We start from the raw sequence: 16,787 nt of genomic DNA, 5'->3' as shown, positions 1-16,787 counted from the left end.
AGGGAAATATACTCATTATATTGAAATAGCCCACTTTTTAATCTAGTAAAAAAGATAGCAAGTACAAGAAATGTTTCCAATCCTCCTTTCTCTACTAACAAGTGCAACAGAGAAAATGCTGTAACAATAGTAAGCTAACAACTGACTTCAGGGACTGAGGAACTGGAGTGATGAGGTGATAGGGTGGCAGAGAACTGGCTTTAGGTATCTGAAACACTCTAATTAGAAAGAAACCACTTTTTTTTTGCCTCTTTCATCTTATGCTCCAGAGAGAACAATGTCCATTACTGTTTGAATGGGTAGAAGAAGTGGAAGGAAAAGGTGAACTAAGGGATAAAACCTCCATCAGATATTTAAAATGTACTTATTTTGCTTTCATTTTACAAAGATAATCAGAGAATCACAAAACACACACACACACACACACCTCTGTATGTGTGCCAAAATACTGAGAAAATTTCGGTTCTGAATGAAATCTCTTCACAGAGCTTCTATGTTTGAAAGCCCCTGGTCCAATGACCAGCAGCATTACCTAGACTACTTAGAAAGGCAAAATCTCACACTTTGTCCTGGACCTACTAATCAGACTCCACATTTTGACAAGATCTCTAGCTGAGGATCCAGGCTGTGATGTAGACAGTAGAGTTCATGTAAGAGGACCTGGGTTCATGCCCACAGTCCCCATGTGCAGGGAAGCTTCATGTGCTCTCTCTCTCTCTCTCCTCTCTCTCTCTCTCTCCCTCTCCTTCTCCCCCCTCCCCTCCTCTCTCCCTCTCTCTCTCTCTCTCTCTCTCTCTCTCTCTCTCTTTGTTTCTCTGTCTCTATCAGGAATAATAGAGGAGGGGAATGTCTGCTGGCAATGATGTTGTGCAGGTATTGAGCCCCAGAGATAATCCTGGTACCAAAAAAAAATCTCTAGGTGATTAATAAGCACATTAAAATTTGAGAAGTGCTGGAATGTTCTGTCTGTTCCTGGCACAAATGGTGTGCAGCTCAACGTTTAATTCAGATATGGGTCTATGAATAGGCTAAAAGTAACAGAGGAAACATTTTTTTAAATCAATTGAAAAGCTATTTCTCTTTCCATTAAGTAATTTACATACCACTCAGCTTATTTATAGATTCTTAAATGATCTGATTTTATAAGATATGATCTTTTCATTAAGCCAATGTTATGGTTAATGATTTATAGCTTATTTGCAATTTAAAAATTAAGAATGAAGAGTATCACTGCTATGAAAACGTAACAAAGCGTGTTCTGTTATCCTAATTTTCAGACAGGAGGAATCAAAGTTGTGATCTATCCATGACAGTCTATATATCTAATCTGTGCAGTGTATATTTATTTGCATAAATCTAGATATGATAGTTCTAGTTTTCTCACTCTTAGCTGATTGTCACTGGCAGAGACCAAAAGGGAAATTACAGCAAAATGGAACATGTTAGATAATAAGGACACATTGCTTCTATGAGGTACATTTAGTTGTTAAATAAATTGGACTTGTAGACCAGGAGACTGAAAACCATCAGAAACCCAGGTATTAGTAATGAACATGATGACTGCTCCAACACTGTATCAGGAGCATGTGAGCCATTGCTAGGTGCATGCTTCTGACTTTCAGTATCCTCATTAAAAATATTTTATATGTTTTGAGAGAGAGAGAGACAGAGAGAGACAGAGACAAAAAAGACCAGAGCACTGCTCAGCTCTGACTTATGGTAGCGTTGATGATTGAACCTGGGACCTTCTCAGTCTTTTGTATAACCTTAATGCTCTTTCCCCAGCTCTAGTACCCTTGTTTTTTCATCCTGTCCCCACCACAGTCAAGGAGAAAAAGGTGATATGTTATTCTCTGGCAAGGGGGCCTGTGGATGGGGTGTGTGAATGATGCAAAGCTCTACAAGCTGCACATTCCCGACTCCTTGCCAGATCCATCATCATTGCCACTCTTTCTTCTACAGCTTCTGCTCACCTTCCCTTGCCTTTTACTAATGATGCCTGCAGAAACTACAGTAGAATTCAGGGAATTCAACACAACTGTAAAGCTCAAGACACATACAGAACTCTGGCTTTCTAACCAGAAAGCAAAATTATTCCTGTGCCCTTCCATATTGGGAGATTTCCAAAGTGCTATAATCTGTGTGCCTTGGAAATGGTTGAGAGTTTTGGGCTGCAAGCCATCAGAAGAAATAAATTTCAACTTTATCTGCTGCTGGTGAAGGATAATGAGCATTTTCTTATGAAATTTGGGGTTTCTCTTTCCCAAGCAGCTTTTGCATTTTCATAGTGCCAGATTCCATATACTATCATTATCATTATTAGACACAACAGCATCTAAAACAGCATCAAAATAAAATTCATCTCCAATTGCCTTCCCAAAGTGAACTAAGGAGATTATGGTATTCATAAATGTAGAAATATACACTGCAGTTGACTGTGCTGTGTCAGACAAAAAAAATGAAATGAAGAACATATCAAGTTTGAAGCTTCATCAGGAGTTTTGAGATAATTCTGCCACAGTTTCAACTTAAGTAGTTTCACATGAAACATTGGATCTCATTAAGCTTTCAGCTCTTGAGCCTCAGGATGCATTGCATTTAATTAACTCTTCCTGGAATAAAACTTCTCAGAAGCTTGAAGCACTGATAGTCAAATAAAATTTTCTCAAAGGTAATTTCAGAAATTCATTTTCTCCTTCTCTCTCTCTCTCTCTCTCTCTATATATATATATATGCATATATGCATATATATATATATACATATGTTTAAATGCCACTATTTTTTACTACCCAAACTCAGACTTTAAGAGAAGGTGTTGGGGGGAGTCTGGCAGTCGCGCAGTGGGTTAAGTGCGCCAGGACCGGAGTAAGGATCCTGGTTCGAGCCGCCCCCCCCACACCCGCTCCCCACCTGCAGGGGAGTCGCTTCACAAGCAGTGAAGCAGGTCTGCAGGTGTCTATAATTCTCTCCCCCTCTCTGTCTTCCCCTCCTCTCTCCATTTCTCTCTGTCCTATCCAACAATGATGACATCAATAACAACAATAATAACTACAACAATAGAAAACAAGGGCAACAAAATAAAATAAATAAATAAATAAAAAAGAGAGAAGGTGTGGGTGTGGAGACAGCTATCTATAGACATTCACCTTTTTGCCAGTATGAAATCTGATTAAGAGGGAAGTAATCCCTATCGCTATTGAATGACTGAAAGCAAGATGCATGCTCATCTTTAGATAGGATAGGTGGCTTGGCTAAAATATATTGATATCTTTCTGAAGTAACAGAAATCTTGACTGAATATACCTAAGTTGTGTCATGTCAGCTCTTCATAGGATTTTAATTACCTCTTTGATATGAACTTATTTCCTGTTTTTTCCATTTAACACGGTCAGAGACTGAAATGCTGTTTTAATATGGTGTTTTTACAAAGTAATAATAATAGCAACAATAAAAATAATACACAATATAGGTTATTTCTATCTTTTGAACATATTTTAAAAGATTCAAGAGATGAGAAAATCTTTTTATCTGGGTCTTTAAAGTAGAAGCTTCAGATAAGACTTTTAAAATACCCTCAAACAAATTATCTTATCAGACTATGTTAATCAACTGGAAATTAAAGGTAGAGGAGGAAGGGAGAATGGCAATGTTGATTCTTAGTAGGGTGAGTGACAAGTTCAAGAACATGAAGGCAACTTTTGAACTGTTGATAATATTATTGAACTAGATATTTTATGCTATGCATTCATTATCAGCACATTTTCATGATCTGCTTTTCAATTAAAAGTAACAAATGGACAAATGGACATTCAAACGTATATTTTGTGAAGATGTTCTAGGAACTAGGCACTATGAAAGCTAACTGTGGTATGGATTTGTGTGGGCATAATGTCATTCAAAAGAGAGGGTGGATACCCAAAAGAGGGTCTGAACAGGCTAACAGCTGGAAGAAAGTGTGAAAAGGGACATCTGGGAGGCGTGACCATGGAGTAATGGTGGACAGTCCAGACTCTCCCCCCAAATAAAAAATATCTACAATTATGATCTTAATACACCTCACCAACTACAGCTAAGACATCCATAGAAGCACTGAAGCCTCGGAGTGTGGGTGAGATAGATCTACTACTGTAAGTTCTCTAACTTTCTAGACCATAGCTCTAAGTATAAATGTTTTTTTTTTAGCTTAAGTGTTTAATGTCTTAGATTTGTAAGATACTCAAACTCTGACACTGGGTTTAAATTGTTCAAGAATTTCTAAAAATATATGTGTATATATAGTTTTTAAAAAATATATGTTATCTACAACTTTAGGCCACATAGATCAAAACCATTTGGCCCTCCCAGTATCTACGATATAGTGACTAGTAGATGCCCCTGAAGGGCACAATGCATAGTGAAGTCAAATATATCACAGTAGATCCTAACCACTGGATTTTCATAGAAAAACAAACTCCCAAATAACTTGGTAATAATAATAATAATAAACAACTATTGCTATTTTAAACTTTTAAAAATACTTATTCCCTTTTGTTGCCCTTGTTGTTTTATTGTTGTAGTTATTATTGTTGTCGTCGTTGTCAGATAGGACAGAGAAATGGAGAGAGGAGGGGAAGACAGAGAGGGAGAGAAAGGTAGATATCTGCGGGAGTCAGGTGGTAGTGCAGCGGATTAAGTACAGGTGGCACAAAATGCAAGGACCAGCGTAAGGATCCTGGTTCAAGCCCCCAGCTCCCCACCTGCAAGGGAGTCGTGTCACAAGTGGTGAAGCAGGTCTGTAGGTGTCTTTCTCTCCCGCTCTGTCTTCGTCTCCTCTCTCCATTTCTCTCTGTCTTATCCAACAACAACAATAATGACTACAATGATAAAACAACAAGGGCAACAAAAGGGGATAAATAAATAAATAAATAAATAAATAAATATTAAAAAAAGATAGACACCTGAATACCTGCTTCACCACTTGTGAAGCGACTTCCCTACAGGTGCAGAGCCGGGGTCTTAAACCAGGATCGTTAATGCTGGTCCTTGCACTTTGTGCCACCCGTGCTTAACCTGCTGTGCTCCCGCCCGACTCCCTTTTAAACTCTTTCTAAGACTACAAGGACACCTTCCCTTTTTCTTTAAGATTTATATTTCTCCTAGTCCTGGAACCTCTAGGACTATTCCCATATTTCTTGATGTTTCTTCTCTCTACCCCCTTATTGCCATACTGTTTCTATTGACCTCTGCTAAATCAGTGCTGCCATCCCACATTATGTTGCTACTGACTTGTTACTGCTGATTGTCACCAGAGACACCAAACCTGAGATGTCAGCCTCCCAACTCCTCTAATCTGGAAGATCTTTCCTAACACATGGGATTACCTCATTCCATTTCAGATGGCACATTATCTAATAAAGTTACAGATACTAGATACAAGGTAGGACCTATGATACTGGGTATAGGTGTACAAGTACACATAAACAAGGGGCAATTATATAACTCAAAGTAAAAAGTGCTTAATAGCCCTCTGTGATTAAAATTAGACCCAATAATCCTGGGATCCTAGTAGAAGGGTCTAAAGAAGGCATCATAACTTCTCTAAGTGATTAGACTTAGACCTAATAAGCTTGCCAGTCTAGTAGAAAGGCCAAAGAAGGCAGACCCATAAACATAATACCAATTTTCATACAACAAATGACACTCAATACTTTAGCAACTAGGAGAAAGTCTAAACTCATCATATAAAGAAAGAACTACAAAAGCCAGATAAGGGCAAGAGACGGACTGGCTTACTTAATGGTGACCTTTTTGGTCAATATCAGACCACCCTATCAGCTGAGGCCCTAGTCAGGGAATCTTTGGGATTCCACACAGATATGATGGGTCTGGATCTCTAATATGTCCCTCTCTTCACCATCAATGGTCACTTTCATCAGGAACTTCAGTTCCTCTTGTGGTCCACATCAGGAACTTGTCTTCCCTATAAAATACCAATGGAAGGGACTGCCCTAGTCTCTGAAGAGAGGTTGGGTCATCCTACCCTGCCACTCAAGGAAGAGTGGTCCTGAATGAGTGCAGCCTGCAATGTTTCCAACTGTGACCATGAACTGTGAGCTCAGACTGACAGGGACTTAGAGGTTACACAGGCTCCTGTGTTATATATACGGGCCCTGGGTCAGGTTGATAGGGGTAAACTTTAATTTTATTCATAGATTTTCTTCAAGTTTGGGAGCTACACTCTGCCCTAATTCAACTTTCTAGCCATATTCTTGACTCTGACACCATCTTCCCAGACAATAAATTTGTCCACCTCCACGTTAGCTATCAAATTCAAGCAAAACCTATGAAAGTCATGGGCACCAAGAACATACCTAAAATAGACTTCCTAGCCTCTTTCCACCCCAAGATTCCTATTCTCATCACCTCTGTTCCTATTTTTTGGTTCCTGTTCATTAATCATTTTGTCCCACTTTATATCTTACCACATTTCAGCCACCAAGATATGGATGCTATTATGATTTCATCCTGGCTTCCCTGGGCAGGTGACCTCACTGATGTGTCCTGGAACCGCATTACTCTAGAGCCCTACCACACCAGGGAAGGATAGAAACAGGCTGGGGGTATGGTTCAACCTGCTAGTGCCCATGCTCATTGGAGAAGAAATTACAGAAGCCAAAACTCCCACCTTCTGCACTCTATAAAGAATTTTGTGCAGCTATCAAGAACAATGAACCCACCTTCTCTGACCCATCTTGGACAGAGCTAGAAGGAATTATGTTAAGTGAGCTAAGTCAGAAAGATAAAGATGAGTATGGGATGATCCCACTCATCAACAGAAGTTGAGGAAGAAGATCTGAAAGGGAAACTAAAAGCAGGACCTGACCAAATTGTAAGTAGGGCACCAAAGTAAAAACCTTGTGGTGAGGGGTAGACATGCAGCTTCCTGGGCCAGTGGGGGGTGGGAGTGGGTCAGAGGGATGGGTCACAGTCTTCTGGTGGTGGGAATGGTGTTTATGTACACTCCTAGCAAAATGTAGACATATAAATCACTAGTTAATTAATATGAGAGGGGGAAAATCAATTGTATGTCTCAAAGTTTTTCAAAACACAAACTGAATCTGTTTAATATATAGGCTGTGTATTTGATATGCGGACTCTCTCAAAAGCCTAGACCAAGTAGATCAGAAGCATCCAATAGCACAGCTATATACAAGATACTGGATACTGTACAGCAAACCATAACAAAAGGACTTTTCAAAGTTAACCCAATTACCAAATAATGTGATGATAACATTAGCTATCAATTGTCTTTTTGAACCCTAAGACAGCAGGAACCTCACATCTCCACTATAGAGCCCCTACTTCCCCCAGTCCTGGAACCCTTGGATAGGGCCCACTTTCCCGTATGCCTCTCCCAATCCATATCAAATAATATTGCATCTGCCGATCACAACCTAACCAACGCAACGACTGCCACCTCAACATGCTTCACTTCAGACTGTGTCCAGAGACTTCACGAGTGGAATGACAACCCTTCAGCTTCATTACTCGGGTGAGACCTTTCCTTTCATAGTATACTCTAATTTCATCTCAGGTGGTTCACTTTCTAACAAAGTCCCAAAACCTAGATATACACCAGTTTCTGTGAGAGAGAGCATACGTTCACACGTATCCATAAACTACTGCAAAATGTACACCTGAAAGCAGAAGTACACTAGAGTTTTCAGTGAGTAACTCCCTAACACTTCCTCTCCATTATTCCAAGCTTTGGGTCCATGATTGCTCGACAATTTGTTTGGCTTTGTATGTTAACTCTCTTTTCTGTCACCAGGTTCCAGATGTCATCAGGATGCTGGCCAGGCTTCCTTGGATTGAAGACCCCACCAATGTGTCCTGGAGCTCTGCTTCCCCAGAGACACGCCCTACTAGGGAAAGAGAGAGGCAGAATGGGAGTATGGAACGACCGACCAGTCAATGCCTATGTTCAGCGGGGAAGCAATTACAGAAGCCAGACCTTCTACCTTCTGCAACCCACAATGACCCTGGGTCCATGCTCCCAGAGGAATAGAGAATGGGAAAGCTATCAGGGGAGGGGCTGGGATATGGAGATTGGGTGGTGGGAATTGTGTGGAGTTGTACCCCTCTTACCCTATGGTTTTGTTAATTAATCCTTTCTTAAATTAAAAAAAAAAGAATAGGAAAGCTATCAGGGAAGGGGATGGGATATGTAGTTCTGATGGTGGGAATTGTGTGGAGTTGTACCCCTCTTATCCTATGATTTTGTCAGTGTTTCCTTTTTATAAATAAAAAATAAAAAATATTTTTAAAATAAAAAAAGAGAATTTTGGTTCATAGTCTTCGAAGGAGAGAAATGTTAGGGGAAGATGACCAGAGAGCTCTGAACTCCAACTCCATCAAGACCTGGAGAGAGAAGAGGAAAAAAGGAAGGGCAATCAGAAGTAAGAACAGATGTAGGTATGACTTAGAAAGGAAGAGAAGGCAGAGCCACAGAAGAAAATGCACAGATCACAGAATATTGCTTAAAGGAAGTCAGTAGGAATTAGTATGGTTCTGGGTACCAGAAGAAGTAAAGGTAGATTTCTCCTCCCCAATTTAGAAAGTGGCAGAGAGCCTAGGTAGGCTCTTGGATGGGAGCCACTACTTAATTGGAAGATGAAATTGTCACTTACACAGAAAATCTTGTTTTCCTAGATAGTTCATTGTTTGACACTACATCCTGCTTTATCCTGGTGTGTCACCTCAAGCATTTTCAAATGAAAATGAATCCGTCTTGGGTACAACTTAATCCAGGCAGGGATCAGATTTTGTGACTATCCTAATCAAGCTAGATGGTTAGATGGATCCACCAACTGCTCACTTCACAGACACTTGTTGAACATCAATAATGTGTCAGGAGGTATCTCTGATGTTGAAGAGCAAAGTGAACAATGCAGAGAAAATTTATGCACCTAGTTTAAACCATGCTGATTATAGTTAATATACCACAGTTAAGAGTTTATTTACTTTAAATATTTATAAGAATCTGTTGAGAATCATCAAAACACCTTAACACCTAAAATATATATAAATGAGTCTAATGACAACCTATGTAAATAAACACATATAAAATTACTATACATAATCATTTTCATTGTCAACCCTAGGAAAATATTTTACAGGAACAAAAAAAAAAGACACATTTTTAAGGCTTAAGTTCACTCTCTCTTTCTTGCTGGGTGAGGGTAAGCAATTCAGACTCACTCTAGATTCCAACTTTCTCACGGAATGAGAATATTTTGAGTGCTTATATTCTGAGGTCATGAGGGCTAATATGTTTATCCTAATTTCTAAATTATATATAATTACATGTATGAACTAGAACCTTGTATATATGTGATTTTACCTCTTGGGGGTGATCTTTTTCAGAGAGAGAGAGAGGGAGGGAGAGAGAGGGACAACTATGGGGCTCTTCCTATTGCTTTGACACCCACATGTTATACTTGATCTCCTGTGAACTTTGTCTCCAGCTCCACATGGAGGCAATGAAAGGTAATGCATACAAAATACCTAAATGCATGCAAATCTTTTAGCGTTGTGAGTCCCTCCTTGTTTTACGAATTGCAAATGAACTTCCTCCAGTTTCTCAACTTATCTCTATGTTATGGGATACCCAGGGTATGTCACAGTATATATTTGTTTGTTTTTTTCATTGCCATGTCCTCATTATTTTGGGATGACTTTTTTTTTCCAGGTTGAGGGGCTGGGCAGGGAGATACTGACTACAGCACAGAAGCTTCCTCCAATGTAGTGGGGCCATGCTCAAATCTGGGTTATGTGCATGATAAAATAGGCATCCTCCCAATTGAGCTATTTTTTTTTCTCGTCCTTGTCACTGTGTTTGTAAGGATTATTGAAGTGGTGAGACTGACAGTTTTCTGATCTTTCTGATTTCCAACTCCATCCAAACTCTTGTTCCACACTTACTACTGGTTCACAGGCACTACCATTTCACCCTAATTTTCTTCCCATGTCACTAACAAGGCTGTTTCGTGCAATGGACTGACTGAAGATTTGGAGATAACAAAAGGAACCCAGGGCAATGCCCAGAACAGAACACCCTCATCCTGGAGATTTCTTCACTGGTCATCTTTCCTTCCCTAACACTTAGGTTCTGCTCTGGCTTATCTCTATTTCACTCTTCATAGCCAGTCCATCAAACGATCCTATTGACTTTGTCTTTTTTTTTTTCCTTCAACTGATGTTTCCTAAGTGCTAACAACATGTCTGGTATAAAAAAGGTACATATTTGGGAGCTACTCTCTTCCATGAACCAGCTTTCTAGTTCTTTTCCCAACTATCACACCATCTCCCCAAACAATGACTTAGGTCACCTGTATATTAAATGTCAAGCTCAGGCAAAAACTAGTAGGGTCATGGGCCCCTTGGAATATACCTAAAATAGACCTACTAGCTTTTTCCAAAACGGAGACCCTAAATCTTCATCTGCAATATTCTTGTCTTTAGGTTCATGATTAGTCAACAATTTGTTCTGCTTTATATGTTAACTCTTTTTCAGCCACCAGGTTCCACATGCTATCATAATGCCAACCTGACGTCGCTTGGCAGAGGACCCCACTAATATGTCCTGGAGCCCCACCTCCAGGACAAAGAAAGAGAGAGACAGGCTGGGAGTATGGATCGACCTGTCAATGCCCATGTTCAGCGGGAAAGCAATTACAGAAGCCAGACCTCCCACCTTCTGCACCCCATAAGGATCCTGGGTCCATACTCCCAGAGGGATAAAGAATAAGAAAGCTATCAAGGGAGGGGATTGGATACAGAGTTCTGGTAGTGGGAATTGTGTGGAATTGTACCCCTGTTTTCCTATGGTCTTGTCAATACTTCTGTTTTATAAATAAAAAGAAATTCACATTAAAAAAAGAAGGTGCTCAATGATTATTTGTTGAGTAAACATATAAAAATGTGACTAGAGCAGTGACTTAAATGAAGAAATATATAATTTTAAACTTTTATTAATATGATTTTTATAATCTGTAATTTAGTCATTGAAGTGGTTATTGTCAGGAGCAAGTGTTCTCTGTAGAATAATGACTGTTCTAATCCTCACACCTCAAGTTAGTTAATTAGCACTTGGGTGTACTATCCCTGTCTTGATTCCCCAGGACTGATTATCTTGAGTGTTTGGTAAAGCCAATTTCAAGTTCTGCAAAGCTGTAGAGGAGAAATCAAGCCTTTAGTGACCTTCCAAAAGGAGAGGTTCTTTGTAAGGACTGGCTTGAGAACTGATGATAAATCTCTCTCTCTCTACCACATGCGTCACATCTGCAGATTTAAATAGCATCCGGTTGATTGAGGAAAGGGACCATCTGAATTGTTAGGTGTTCGCAATTAAAAATAAAATTGTACAGCCAAGAAGCTTGTATCACAAGTCATGCATGTGTTAGACATTTCAGGGTCTATCAAATACATCACAAGAGGTATCAAGAATATGATAAATGTGCACATTTGAAATTTTAGTTCAGTAACACAGCTTTTTCTCATTGCTGCCTTGCCGAAACATATCTATGACTGTTTAAAATCTTTTTTATTGTTCTCTATTAAGTACAGGCAACACGTTCCCTTAGTCTAACATTCCAGGAACCCCATATCCATTATAGGGCTGGGAAGGAGACCTAAGAGATCACAGTTGTGTTTTCTTCTTCCAGTGGCCATGGTGAATCCATTCTTAGCCTTCTTATTCATGTAGCATTGCAAGCAATCATTAACAATCAGTTTTTGGCCTCCTTATAGAAAAATTTCAATATGGTAGCCAGAGAGTACATTTAGCCTGTAAGGCTGTCCTATTCACACCAGTTCTCTACCCAAAATATCGAACTTTCTCTCTCTCTGACTTTATTTCTTGACACTCTTATTTTGAGCCAAATCTCCTTGTTCCTTTATCACACTAGGAATCTTCTTCTAGCCTCTGGGCCTTTGCACTGGCTGTTATCTCTTTTCAGATCACTGTCCATAAATATAACTTCATGGTTGTCACCTCTATCTCAAGCTCTTGCTCAAATTATACCCTTTAAATGAGGCTTATAATGATCACCAACTTAAACTTGCAACACTACTGGAATAGGCTGATAATGCCAGCCCCCTGCCCAAAGATGTCCTTGTCCTATAATCCTCTACACCTATGAATATGTTATCTTGTATGGCAAAAGGGACTTCACTGGTGTGATTAAATATCCAGGGATGTGAAAATTATACTGGATTATGTGAGTGGGTATGGTATATTCACAAGGGTCCCTATCAGAAGGAAGGAGAGGGTTCCGAAGATCTTACTCTGCTTATTTTGAACATGGAGGAAGAGGCTATGAGCCAAATAACTACAAGTGTCCTTTAGAATATGAAAAAGGAAAGGAAATGACATAACAGCCTCTAGGAGGAGTGCAGTTACCAGGAAGAGGAAGCACTTTGCCTTGTCAAGTAGGAACAATGCACTCTAACAAAGGAACAATGCTTACAGGGTCCAGCTCCAGTATTACAAAACAGAGCAAAGAAGAGTAGATTTAGAGCCGAGAGGAAGTACATTGATTACTGTCATACCTTGTTTTCATAATTTCTTTTGAATGTTAGCAATACTGAAAACACCCTGAGAGCAGGGGAAATGTCACCCCTTACCCCTTCATGGTTGGTATGACCACACACAGTAAGTACTTAATTGATCAAATAAGATTTTCCTGGGTTATTAATTTGCTGAATAACCAAGGAAGATGGAAGCATCCTCCTCTTCCCTTGTGTTATCCTAATCTGAAATCTAATGACAGAGCAGTTCAACCATGGACAGTGAACAACAGCTGCCACCAAGCTAGCAATTTCAAACTGCAAGCCAGGCTGTGATTTTCTCCTCAGTGATTATGCCATCTTGGATGTCATTTTCAAAAATGCTGAAGCCAAGTTGGGGCCTATTGTGATTTTGTTTATTAAACTCTCACTTGGTAGGAAACAGCCCTGTCAGCTGTTGGTTCACCCACAGCCAATTCTGATTTAGACTTCCAAGGCCATCCCATCAAGAAAGTATGTTCCAAGGAAGTATGTTTCAATACTTCCCACCTTCTTTTCTTGTCAGTACTTAATATGGTTCACAGACCACTTCTTTAAGAATCAGAGAGACTCAAACTCTACACAAACACAAACTACACAAACATGCTTTGTGTTCAAAATGAAGAGTACAGTTTAAGAGTCAATCATTTTATGTACTTCTTGGATTCAAAAGCCAAAGGCCATCAAGTAGTGCATTCCAAAATTAGGATTTCTTAGATTGTGTGTGTGTGTGTGTGTGTGTGTGTGCGTGTGTGTGTGTATGTTTTCTGCTTGTCAGCTATCTCCAAGGAGGACCAGAGTTTACCAGTTTCTGTGTCTGCCAAAGGCACTTTGGGGGCTCTTGAGGTTCTTGGGATTCATATTTGCAGCTGTCCTTGCCTGTCAAGAGGAGACAATTTAGTTGAGCCTTGAGTCAAATATTTGGTCCAGACCCTGAGGATTCTGGATCCTGTGTATCCTCCATGCTCTGTCCAAGCCACAGGGAGCTAGTAGGGGCTTCAGAGATGGCACTGCAACTCTTGGACCCTGCCTTCCAGACCCTTTCAGCTAACCCCCTAGGCACCTTGCACCTGGGTGAGGGTCATGGCTGTCAGTGGGTACTCTTCATAGGTGGCTACTAGAATCTATTGATGCTAGGGGGAAGCTGGATTGTAGACTTTGTCCTTCTGGTAACCTTTAGGTGATGAGCTTCTGTGACTTTTGGAAGAACTGATCCCACATGGGAACCCAAGCACAAGTTTGTCATCCTGCGCATTCTTGGCTCTGAACACAGGTTCCCCAGATACCTACAGGCCCCACATATTCAAAGAATTCTCTTTCCCATGAGAGGCAATCATGCTGGGGTGAACTGGATCTTGATTCATCTGATACACCCCAAGGTCCACTCTCAGTTCCACTGAGTGGGTCTGAAGATTCCTTCTTGTCACTATCACTCCAGACTCATTTCACTAAGCATAATCATCTCCAGTTCTAACCATTCTATCTGCAAGAACACAGTATCATCTTTTTTTTAATTGCAGAGTAATATTCCATGGAGTATATAAACTATAACTTCTTTATCCAGTCATCTGTCAATAAGCCTTTAGGATGCTTCCACTCTGGCTGTTGTGAATAATGTAGCTATGAACATAGGGGTGCATAACAATTCTAGTCCTCTTGTGTATTCTGTTGCCAAGGAGTAATATATGATAGCATTCTTTCCTTACCCAGACTAAAAATATTTGTCTAAGATATTAACACAGCACAAGTAACTGTTGGCCTATATAGTTTCTGTAGGCCAAGATCTAACCATAGGTTTGTTTATTTTAATCACTTTATTGGGAGAGGGTAATGGTTTACAGTACAGTTGGTGAGATGTGGATATGATTTTTCATCTTTCTGTGACTACAAAAACACTCTCACCCCCAACTTAAGCCTTTTCTCACCATCATGCAACCAGGACCCCGAAGACTCCCTACCCATCCTTCCCTTAGGTTTCTAAAGTGGCACTGGAGTCTCACTCCAGTGGTTCCACTGAATGACTGCTTTTGGAGCAAATCAAAAAGTTACTTAGATATGACAGAGAGACACTACAGCACTGCTTCACTGTCCATGAAGCTTCTTATGGGTCTTAACGAGGTTCTCCAATATGATAAGGTGGGACTTTACAAAATGAGCCATCTCCTGACCGCTAACTCTAGGTTTTGAATTAGATAAATTTGTATGAGTTCAGAGTCTGCTATTAATTATGTGAATGATCTGGAATATACTATTCTCTCTTTAAATTTCCATTCCTGCTTATTAAATCGGAGGTATTTGATGAAAGGGGACATATTATCCTATTTAAATGTTCTTCATTAGTGTATAGGGTCTAATGATGACACTTCACATACTTCACACACTTCACATATGAAGATCCTCCTTCCAAAGCCGCCAGTGACTGTTCAATTAATGCCACCGGCGATTACACTGCAGTCTAGATAATGTCAAATTTTCTAGTCTAAGCCACTATCATCTCTTCTATGAGCTGCTGCAGTGGCCTCTTTTTTTCTTTTTTTTAAATTTTTTTAAAATTTTTTATTTAAGAAAGGATTAACAAAAACATAGGGTAGGAGGGGTACAATTCCACACAATTCCCACCACCCAATCTCCATTTCCCACCCCCTCCCCTGATAGCTTTCCCATTCTCTATCCCTCTGGGAGCATGAACCCAGGGTCATTGTGGGTTGCAGAAGGTAGAAGGTCTGGCTTCTGTAATTGCTTCCCCGCTGAACATGGGCGTTGACTGGTCGTTTCATACTCCCAGTCTGCCTCTCTCTTTCCCTAGTAGGGTGTGTCTCTGGGGAAGCTGAGCTCCAGGACACATTGGTGGCTCCAGGACACATTGGTGGGGTTCAGTCTAGGGAAGCCTGGCCGGCATCCTGATGACATCTGGAACCTGGTGACTGAAAAGAGAGTTAACATACAAAGCCAAACAAATTGTTGAGCAATCATAGACCCAAAGCTTGGAATAGTGGAGAGGAAGTGTTAGGGGGGTACTCACTGCAAACTCTAGTGTACTTCTGCTTTCAGGTATATATTTTGCAGTAGTTTATGGATACGTGTGAACATATGCTCTCTCTCACAGAAACTGGTGTATATCTAGGTTTTGGGACTTTGTTAGAAAGTGAACCACCTGAGATGAAATTAGAGTATACTATGAAAGGAAAGGTCTCACCCGAGTAATGAAGTTGAAGGGTTGTCATTGCAGTGGCCTCTTAACTGGTGTTTCTGCTTGCATTCTTGCCTAGAGCCTATCAGTCTGAAGAATTTTTTCTAAACATAAATAAGGTCTTGTCACCACACCCTTACTCAGAGTCCTGTATTGACTTCCCATCACATAATGAGAAAAAAAGTTCAAAGTCGGGAGTCAGGCTGTAGTACAGCGGGTTAAGCTCAGGTGGCGCAAAGCACAAGGACCGACATAAGGATCCCGGTTCGAACCCCGGCTCCCTACCTGCAGGGGAGTCGCTTCACAGGCGGTGAAGCAGGTCTGCAGGTGTCTGTCTTTCTCTCCTCCTCTTTGTCTTCCCCTCCTCTCTCCATTTCTCTCTGTCCTATCCAACAACGACAACAACAATAATAACTACAACAATAAAACAACAAGGGCAACAAAAGGGAATAAATAAATAAAATAAAGAAAAAAAACACACAAAAATATTTTTTAAAAAAGTTCAAAGTCCTTACCATGGCTTACAAAACAGTTTGTGATCTGGCGTAGGATCATCTTCCACTCAGATTGATTTCTTTTATCCCTCACTTCCACCTAGTCACAATTTTCTTGTAGCTCCTTCATCATCTTCCAGTTTAAGAATTTTTTTTATGCTGATCCTCCTCATTACAATCTTCCTTATCCACGATATCCACATCACCCAAGACTTACTCCCACATTTTAATTGAATTTCTTCTAACATGTCTCCTTAAAAGAGCCTTAACTGGCCCCTGAACAAACAGTGATTTCTATGACTCATCCATTGGGACGGTTTCTAGCCACTTTTCTTCTAGCCACTTGCTTCACTCTTGCCACTTACTGCTACCTAATATATTGGTTATGATATATACACGATATACACAGTATATACATACATTATATGTTGATATGATTTTGGTTTCATAAAAATGAAATTTCATGAAGGTGGGTACTTTGTTTTCATCATGGTACAGTGCCTGACATGTCAGG

At 40.1% G+C, this 16,787-nt stretch overlaps 1 pseudogene; it reads right to left on the bottom strand.

Moving 5' to 3' along the window:
- Positions 1-2,282: 2,282 nt before the first annotated feature.
- Positions 2,283-16,521, bottom strand: LOC132535758 (WD repeat-containing protein 74-like; annotated as a pseudogene).
- Positions 16,522-16,787: the final 266 nt, after the last annotated feature.

Source organism: Erinaceus europaeus, chromosome X, assembly GCF_950295315.1.
Source record: "Erinaceus europaeus chromosome X, mEriEur2.1, whole genome shotgun sequence".
Taxonomy (NCBI): Eukaryota; Metazoa; Chordata; class Mammalia; order Eulipotyphla; family Erinaceidae; genus Erinaceus; species Erinaceus europaeus.
This window is presented reverse-complemented; position numbering and strand designations above follow the sequence as displayed.